This window comes from Hippocampus zosterae, chromosome 5 (assembly GCF_025434085.1).
Source record: "Hippocampus zosterae strain Florida chromosome 5, ASM2543408v3, whole genome shotgun sequence".
Taxonomy (NCBI): domain Eukaryota; kingdom Metazoa; phylum Chordata; class Actinopteri; order Syngnathiformes; family Syngnathidae; genus Hippocampus; species Hippocampus zosterae.
Window position 1 is genome coordinate 12355842 of NC_067455.1, and position 10046 is coordinate 12365887.

At 43.5% G+C, this 10046-nt stretch overlaps 1 protein-coding gene across 7 annotated transcripts in view; it reads right to left on the reverse strand.

The window, feature by feature from the left end:
* Nucleotides 1-7699, reverse strand: part of znf1035 (zinc finger protein 1035) — a 36985-nt gene extending 29286 nt beyond the window's left edge. For 3 of the 7 annotated variants that reach the window (XM_052065424.1, XM_052065419.1, XM_052065417.1), the window contains exons 1-2: nucleotides 6429-7699; nucleotides 618-676 (exon numbers count right to left, since the gene is read on the reverse strand). The gene's annotated coding sequence lies outside the window, so the exon portion shown is untranslated. Of the gene's footprint in view, nucleotides 1-617; nucleotides 677-1345; nucleotides 1485-6428 lie in introns of those variants that run through there. The other 4 variants (XM_052065418.1, XM_052065415.1, XM_052065421.1 and 1 more) reach the window with 3 other exon arrangements.
* Between the last annotated feature and the right edge of the window lie 2347 nt (nucleotides 7700-10046).

Genomic DNA, 10046 nt, shown 5'->3' on the forward strand with positions numbered 1-10046 from the left:
CTCTCGTCCACTGGGATGAACCTCAATCCACAGGCATCGCGCTGTGGGGGGAATAAGTGCAAACGCACTTGCTCAGCACCTCTCCTTGGGGTAAATCCAGAATGAATGAGTGTCTATCCCAACCCATTTATTGAAGTGAGCTTGACTATATCGCGTTGGATCATCAATCTCACACACCAGTTCGGACTTCTTCTTGGCTAGAGAAGTGACACCATGTGCCTAAACGCAGCATCTGTATCAGAGGATCGTACAGCCAAGGTACTGCCCCACCTTTGGCTGGCAGCACCTTGGTCCCTCCAACCTGTAGCGACCCCATTGTAAAAGGAGACCTGTTGGGACAGTGTCCGGTCAAGCCCCATGGGTACGTGGATCTCCAGGCACTCGCCAATGAGCCCTGCCCCCAGAGGCGTCTCGGCGAGGGAAATCAAAGTCCTCATATTTATTTCGTCATAGTGGGTACATGCCATGAATGAACCAGCCAGGGGCATAAATCCCCAGACAACCAGGATCCTAGGATCAATGGGAAATGCAGACCCTTCTTCCTTGTTAAGATGGCAGGTCATTGAGGGTATGATCACATTATACACAAAACCATTAATTGGATATTAAAAACATACCTGATGTCTCCAAATGCTTGTGGGTCTTTCAGTCTGGAAGATGAATGAATTATTTCTCCCTGTAATTGGAAGAAAATTACAATATTACTAATAGTTTCCAGAGTTGGGTGTGTCAGTAAATTTTACTTGTCGATCTTTTGTCATTTGCCAACAGCCAAGCCACCCATCAGTCATTGTCTGTCTGTCATTATTTCAAACCAAACCATAACTGTCGTGTTTGTCCACCACTGTCATCGTTATGACGGTCTCTTTTCTCTTGTATGTGTATTTGGGATTAAGTATATTGTTTTGTATTTTTTATTAACACGCTGCAATGTCATATTTTGTTTGAGTACGTATTTATTGAATTGAATTGAATACAATTTTATTGTCAAATGTGGTGTACGTATGTGTAACATACAGCACAGATGAAATTTATTAGTTCATATCCTGTTTAAATGTTTGTTCCTATCTGAATTACTTTCTTACAGCACACTTCATAAGCGGTTGAGGAAAAAGGTGAGAGCTCGATGACATCTAGGCCTCTGGAAGAAGTTGAGTTAAGAAGGAATTTAATATTTTTGCAAGACAGCAGAAAAATCAATCTTAACTAAAAATAATTGTAACCCACCATACAGCGGCCTTATAAAGTCTTTTAAGGGTTGCACTCCTCTAATCGGCACATTTCCATCAATTGTCAGAAAAACGAATCTGTCAGTGACGGTTTGAGAAAGTTCATTAGCATTGACCAGTTAGTGACGATTCCAGTGATGGACGAAATCCCACAGTCTGTCAGTTTTCCAAAGTTTCCTGTCATTCATCAGCAAAACAGGCGTCCGTCAGTTACAGATTGACGAGATCTGTCCAATTATTAATGCACAAGTTAGCCCAAAATCATTGCTGTATTGTCTTGTAAGTGGATAGGAACATTAAAGATAGTAATCTGAATTTAAAACGGTATATTTGAGTCAATTCTGTGGATTTTGCACGCTTGCGTTACATGTAGAGCTCTAGCCAACTAATCACAAAGCCCTTTCCAAGTTTCCAGGACCGATAGACAGTCTGACAGAGGGAGAGAAAGAGACATAACATGCTCACGCAGCAGGAAAAGCGCAAAAGTGATGAATGCCGTAGGTAAACTTGGTGTCGACCTCACAGTGCAGAGGTCATGGGTTCCATCCCGCTCCGGCCTTCCTGTGTGGACTACTCCCCGTTCCTGCGTGGGTTTTCTCCGGGTACTCCGGTTTCCTCCCACATTCCAAAAACATGCATGGCAGGCTTATAGAAAACACTCTAAATCAGGGTTCCCCAACCGCCAGTCCTCGGACATTTCGTGCCAGGCCGCACAATAAGAAGTTACATTAATTCCCTTGTATTTATTTTGGAATATGGAAGATATTTTATTTTGAAAATTTACCCAATTCTGCGTTACATCCGTCTGTCACTCTTGACGCACGTCAAACTACGCTTCTCCGTCACATGACTGATTACGCATAAAAACAAAACACGGAGCTTGCTAAATGAGTAAAATAAACTGCTGGCGATCGCAAACGACGGCGGCCTTAAAAGTACGTTCGAGACAACAACTATGTCAGTGTTCTGGATTCAAGTTATGGCTGAATACTCCGAGATCGCCACAATAGCACTGTTGCCATTTCCTACATGCTACCTGTGTGAGGCGGGGGTTTTGTGCAGCAACGGCGACTAAAACAAAATTACAAAGTAGACTCTACATAAAGCACACACTTCAGGTGTCATCGTCTCCTATTACCCCGAGATGGGACCTCCCGGTTGCAGAAAATCAAGCTCGGGGCTCGCACTGAATCAGCATTGTGGTGAGTAGACATTTTCATTCACTTTGAATTTGCGTTGTATCGTATTTTGAAGGCATGAAACATTACCATAGCGATCAGTGTTGTGGCCAGATTAGATGCTCCTCGTGTTTATTATTATCTCTCGAAAACACCAGAGTGTTCATGCAGCTCTTACCATATTATTTTGTAGTATTTATCCGCCCCCCCTTAAAATAATGTCTAACATAAACCGGTTCGTGGGGCAAAAAAGGTTTGGAACCCCTGCTCTAAATTGTCCCTAGGTGTGAGTGTGAGCGTGCATGGTTGTTTGTCTCCGTGTGCCCTGCGATTGGCTGGCTACCAACTCAGGGTGTCCCCCGCCTACTGCCCGAAGACAGCTGGGATAGGCTTCATCACCCCTGCGACACTAGTGAGGATGGTGCGGTTCGGAAGATGATGATTAACCTATTTTCAAAAGGTTGGTATCATTGGAAGGATAAATAAAGAGAAATGGACAGCATACAGGGGCAGCCCGGTAGTCCAGTGGTTAGCAAGTCGACTTCACAGTGCAGAGGTACCGGGTTCAATTCCAGCTCCGGCCTCCCTGTGTGGAGTTTGCATGTTCTCCCCGGGCCTGCATGGGTTTTCTCCGGGTACTCCGGTTTCCTCCCACATTCCAAAAACATGCGTGGCAGGCCGATTGAACTCTCTAAAATTGTCCCTAGGTGTGAATGTGAGTGTGGATGGTTGTTTGTCTCTGTGTGCCCTGCGATTGGCTGGCAACTGATTCAGGGTGTCCCCCGACCTACTGCCCGAAGACAGCTGGGATAGGCTCCAGCACCCCCTGCGACCCTAGTGAGGATCAAGCGGTTCGTAAAATGGATGGCTGGATGGACAGCATACGATGTTTTTTTAAACGATTAATTATGAAGTTATGTTTGAACATTTGACACTCAAATTACATTGAAAAAAACTGGTTGATTGCGACTCAGCTACTCAAATTGTGTGATTAAGAGTCTGACCACTTCTGACTGCCAACCAGTGGAATTTACGCACATGGCTACTATAACATTGTCTTGAATTTCAAAACAATACATTTTAGAGCTGTAGTTGCAATCATGTGAGACTGTGATATTTTTGTTGTCTTTATCATAACTGTCAGAATCTAATCCATGGCTAATCACCACATTTTAAATTAGTTATCAAACGGCAAATACGAATGTTATTGTTTAAGGACACAATAAGATTAACTTTTTTTCTTTCTTTCTGAAAATCAACATGAAATGTTGATTAAAACATTTCCTTAAGAGATAAACAACTTCAGTAATGACTTGGTCAAGCTTCCACTGTACATTTGAGTTTTTCCAATTAAAATGTGGAGCTCTACTCTTGTTTTGTAGCTAATAACCAAACATGCATTTGAACAAAGCCATAAATGGCACCAATTCATTTCCCAGTTATCAGAAACCAGGAAGAACAGCAGCATGTCAACCCGTGTCTGACAAAGTAATACATTTCCCCATAAAGTGACATTCTTTTGGTTGCCGGTTTGAACCTCAGCTCAGGCCTTCCTGTTCGGAGTTTGCATCTTCTCCCTGTACATCTCTCTGGATATTCTAGTTTCCTCCCACGTGTCAAAAACATGCATGTCGGATTTATTCAAAATTGTTTATAGGAGTGAACATATATATGTTAAGGGTGTGGAAAATAATCGATATTAATCGATACATCGATGCGCACGTCCGCGATCCGAGTGCATCGGCTCATTCACTGGGTACGACGCGATTGACGGGTGAAATCGCGATTCATCACGATGCATTGATGGGTATCGGTGAAATCGCGATTCATCACGATGCATTGATGGGTATCGGTAAAATCCGATTCAATCGCCGTTTTATTCATGTTAAACGTCACATATCTGCCCTTTCCTAGGCGCAATGAATGCACCATCATTGCTTTGCGTTTTGTGTTGAATACGGACGGTAGCCGTGCGTCACATACAGTCCAGTACACAACGAGCGAAACATTATGGAAGTTAGCGCACGCAGCAGCAAGGAAACTACTATATTTAATGCAGCTGCAACATTCAAATCTTATGTTTGGAAATACTACGGCTTCGAAAAGAAAGACGGAAAGCTTGATAAAACCTCCGTAATTTGCAAGGAATGTCGCACTAAGAAGCCATACAACGGCAGCACCACAAATATGCAGACCCACTTAAACCGATGGCACCAGATCACCGACAAGTTTCCCTCCCGCTTCCCCGCCCAGTTCCTCGTCGGACACCCGAGAAACTCTTGGTAAACCAGGTCAGGATCAGAAAAAAATCGCCTCTTATTTTAGGAGTCCCCTTGCAACTCACTGTGACCGCGCAATGGCTATAACTAAGGCCACTGCTTATTTCATATGCAAAGACCTCCAGCCTTAGCGTGGTGGACAACGAGGGTTTCAGACAGCTCGTGCACGTTTTGGAACCCAGGTATAAAATACCAGACAGGTCTGTGTTCACTTACAAACATATTCCCGATGTGTACAACAAAGTGAGAAGTGAGATTACGGTGTCGCTGAACAGTGCGCAAAGAGTCAAGTCAAGTCAAGTCAAGTCAACAGTATTTATAGAGCACTTTCAAACAGCCATCGCTGCATACAAAGTGCTGTACATGGAGCGATTTAACATATACAATAAACAGTAAGACGAATCAGTAATAAGTAATAAGTAATAAGGCGGTAGAAAGCACCAAGCAGTTGCACTTACAGTGGATGGGTGGACATCTTGCGCTAGAGATTCATATACATATATATATTATTATTATATTTCACATAAGACACTCAGTGAGAATAGTCTGTTTGTGTTTACACTATAGCAACAGCTGTGACTCTCAGGTGCCAAATTGTTTACATTTTCTTTGCACAAAACCCAATTGTGAAAGGGCTTAAATAAGTTGTTTTACAAGTTCTACTCTTTATAAGGAATAAAGTGGTATCCTTTTTGTAATACCATACTGAATTCCATCTTTTTAAACGCTTTTTTTCTTTGCTTATTTGCATCATGTTTAATTGCACAATATCGCAACAAATTGCATTGTATCGTATCGCATTGATTTGAACTTAATGTGTATCGAATCGTATCGCATCGTGACGACGGTGAAACGTATCGCATCGTATCGCCAGAAAATTCCATGTATCGTTTAAGTATCGCATCGCTGGCAGTGGATCGTGATGTGTATCGAATCGTCCTCAGTGCTGAGATTCACATCCCCAATATATGTTTGTTTATCCACCCTCACCCCCACCACATCTCGTGACCTACGGCAACCAGTCCAGGGTGTTAGCACACCTTTCACCGAAAATCACCTGTGAGCTCCAGCTCACCCAGATTCTTCATGAGGAAGAGTGGTATGAAAGGGAAAACAAATTGATGCATGAAATTATTTAAGTCAGATCAAATGTCTTTGAATTTGCTTAAGAGAAGTTTACACCCGACTTCCACCGAATAAATACATAAATAAATCGGAACGTATGTTGATGAATTTGAGACATTGATTAATATTATAATAGAGAGTAGAGTGCTCCCCCTAACACTTTGGTGGCAGTCTCCTGGCAACCCCTTTGTTTTCTTGAAGAGAATGAAGACTAATGGTAACCTATTTTTTCTCTATATAGTAAGGGGGCATTCAATAACAACTAACGGAGATAAAGCAAATTTTATATGACAGTGACCAAAAAAGAGAAGATTCTCTTGCAAAATGTGCGAGTGTTTATTCACAGAGACAGAGATTTTGGGTCAACCGGTAAATTCACCGACTGGATCACGAATAAAATCCACTAACTGTCCGCCTCAGAATATATTTACGTCAGAGTGGTGGGGGCACTATCTGACATGGGTCGAGTGATTCCCTAGTGCTGATACCCTCCCCCGCGTGTTCGGGTTCTGAGTGACGGCTAGCAAGACAAACTAGCACGCTAGCAAGCGTGCTACTTAGCCAGCTTTGACACAGCCCAGCTGACGACTTTCATAAATTTGTTGTTCGGTCCTTACCGTTCAACTGCACCGTCTGGTCCTCGAGTTCTTCTCACTTTAAGCAGCAGTTGTCTCTCATTTTATTTCGCGTCAACTTCCCTTCCAAAGACGGACTTCTTCCTTGAAAATAGCCTTGCTGTTGTCAATAATGGCTCGAGGAGAACAGTAGGGTACGGTGTACGTAGGAAGGGGTTGGAGGTCGTCGTCAAGTCAACTGGACGTCGTTCTCTGTGAGACGAAATCGGCTACTTGCTATCCCTTGGCTGTAGTTTCTCAACTCGAACACGACCATCCTCCATTTTCTCTTTCTGTGCGGGCTTTTCACACAATGTGCCGCAAATGTGTGCGTGGTTCTCAGTAGGACCAATAGCAAGGGGCAAGGGAGTCAGGGAGAGCCCTCCCCTCTTCTCTCTATGGCGCGAATCGTCTCACATACTGTTTCCGGTCCTCCACTGGTGTTCCTTGCTGCTGCAGTCGGTCCTCCCTCCCTGGTGTTCTGGCTCTGCGTTGTAGAATAAACAACCTTTATGTCCCGGGGTGAAGTCCTCATTGGGGTTTAAGTGAGCCCCTAGTGCCTTTCCATACTTCAATGTTGCTGTGTTAGTGACAGAATCACCGTTGGTGCGTCTGCTCCTGTTCTGCACCCTGGTGCCTCCCTCGTCCTCACAGGGTTAATCGGTCGCCTACCACCATTTTGTGAGCTGGATCCGCTACAAAATGGCGCAGGCTGACTCGCGAACGAGAAGTCCCCAAGGGAAACAACCTCTAGTGGTGAAAATGATTGGCGATCTCCTACAATGACCAGGACCACTTTATTATTTGATTTTGCAGATAATTAGGTAAAGGATGGTCTAAATCAGAAAATGCATATGGCAGTGTCCTTGAATAGTTTAAAATAAAGCAATGACCGAGGAACAGAAACAACAAAAGGGGTGGGGGGCACAATGTCTGCATGGATATTGGCTTTTAATCCTATGTCGTCTCAATAAAATGAGAAGGGTTGTCATGTACACCACATGCCAGATAGCAGGCACTTGTTAATGTATCACTTATGTCAGGACTCAAGCTTTAGAACTGGGAGGTGGTGGTTAAAGTCTAGCTTTGGAAAAAAAGAAAAATGCTATTAGTTGCTAAAGAGATGGTAGTTTATTTCCTGGTTACTGACATGGTGCCCTTGATCAAGGTACTGCAACACCCACCCCCAGCTCATGAGATGCAGCACTCTTCCGTGCCCCTTTCACTCGGAGATCTGCAAGTGTGTGATTTTGCTCTCTGTGTGGTATGCGATACAAAATATATACAGCAAAGTAGAAGTTAAATTGATCAGCTAAAATGATTATAATAAGTGTATTTAAAAATGCACAGACTGTAAAACAAAAACTTAAATGTCAGGCTCAACAGTGAAGAAGCTAGATGGATAAAATTGAGAAGCAAAACATTTTAGGCAGGGTGCCTGCATTAGTACCTGCTGTTACTCATATATGGTCTCAAAATGATACACAGGTTTATGTTGTTTACCCAAAGCGTAATACTTATGTCAAGAACCCAGGGGCATGATGGCCATCAGAAATGTTGGTAGATTCCAAAACGGCCGGTGCATTGCAAATTGTCACGCATCAGGGCTCCAATGATCAGACAGACTGGTCCACATGTTCCTGGGTTGTTACACCATTGTCACAGATATACAATGGAGCAGGCTCAGGTGCCTGTGGTGGCCATGTCCATGATGGGCGACTTTTCCATCAAAGCCATGGACATATGTGGCAGTCAAGTTAAAGGGCTGACGGTCCTGTCAAAGGAAACTGAAAGAATGGACATTCCCTTTACATTCCCATGGGCACACAGCTCAACAGAAACATGAAGCATTCGCTGAAGCGAGTTCTCGTCATTTGGTACGTATACAAGTTTCCCAAACATGTTATTTATGGCAGAATCTTATTATCGTTAAGCGCTTATAGAATACAATTGTAATGTGGGTAAAAAAATAAAAAAAAGGAAGAGGACTAACAGTCCCAAGTAACAGGGACACAAGTTTAAAACTTTAGTTTCAAACTTTTCTGTATTTATTTACAATAATTTAACACTGTAGAGCAGGGGTCTCCAACGTGGTGCCCGCGAGCACCAGGTAGCCCGTGAGGACCACACCAGTAGCCCGCCAGTGCTAGGATTGTGATTTGCTCGTAGAAATTATGATTTAAAAATGCAAACATGGGCCGTATTATAGATTCTATAGCTACCTATTTAGCTATCTAACTAGCTAGCTACAGTATATATCTAGCTAGCTAATGTTCTAATATTATTAAATGTAATTTGTACAAATGTTATTTCAGACGCGTATCAATTTGGTAGCCCTTCACACAATCAGGACACATGAAGTAGCTCTCACTCTCAAAAAGTTTGGTGACCCCTGCTGTAGAGTGTAGTGTACTAACGGATGACCCCTTCCCCAAATTAGTCTATTAAATTCAGGTTTCACTGCAAAATGAATTACAATAACCACTTACAGATGTAACCCCTGGGTTCTTTCACGTGCGCCTCTTAGGTAATTCGTGTTCCGCCGGTCCGTCAAGGGAAATAGCACAGGTGGTGATAATTGGCTGCTACTGGTAAAGAGGTGGGCAAGTGGGCGTATTACGTATTAGTATTAGAGGAAATGTTTGTTAGCCACACGAGTGCTCTCTCGCCATTACGACTTGGTGTAGTTGAACTTGTTTTTTCCCCGCACTTATTAGACTGTGACGTCTGGTCACATAGAACCCGTTTGAACATTTCTTGATTATTCAATCTGACGATTGAGGACAGAGCTGAACTTGTCAGATCTCAACCCCCTGTCGCTGAGGACATGGTGGGAGGAAAGAACCCGGTATCCACTGAGGCGTGGGATTTTTCTTGTTTTTCTCGAGTAGTTTTGGCTCCCCAAATCCTGCTTCCCCCACCAGGTGGAAGCGGCCTTTGCAACCAGACGGTAACCCGTGGCGGGGAGTACCCAACTCCACGAGTGTTTTGATGGAGTACGCCTTTTCTAGCCACGGCCCGCTGGTGACATCACAACTCCATTGAACAGGCCTGTAAAAAACTTGGTACCGAGCGGGGATAGCGGATTGGATATTGTTGTTGGGGTTTTTTTTGTTAGTCTATGGGGTTTGACCATTCTTGAGTTTGATGTCATACTGTGTGGTTCCACTAGGGGGGTGCTATTGCCTTTAGGTTACTCTCTAGTTAAATAAATTGGTCATTTCCTTATTGGTCATCGCTAATGGTTATTTTTTGCTTACTCCCTTTCCGGGTCAATTAGCCGGGCACACATTCGAGTTGCCTGGTAGATCTTAAGCTTATTTTCCTATAGGGGTTGTCCAGGGTATAAAGCAGGGGTAGGGAAGTCTGGTTCCTCGAGAGCCATATCCTTCCCGTTTAGATCCCTCCCTAATCAAATATACCTGATTCAGCAGTTTTTTCCCCCCCTTTTTTTAAAATCAGGTGTGTTGGAGGGGGGTGGGATCTAAAACAGGCAGGAGATGGCTCTTGAGGAACTAGAGTTCCCAAACCCTGGTATAGAGTGTAAGCAGGTGAACGCCGTACATAGCTGAACAGACGTTGCATTAAATGAGGGGTTACACAGTAATTTGTTTTGCCTTT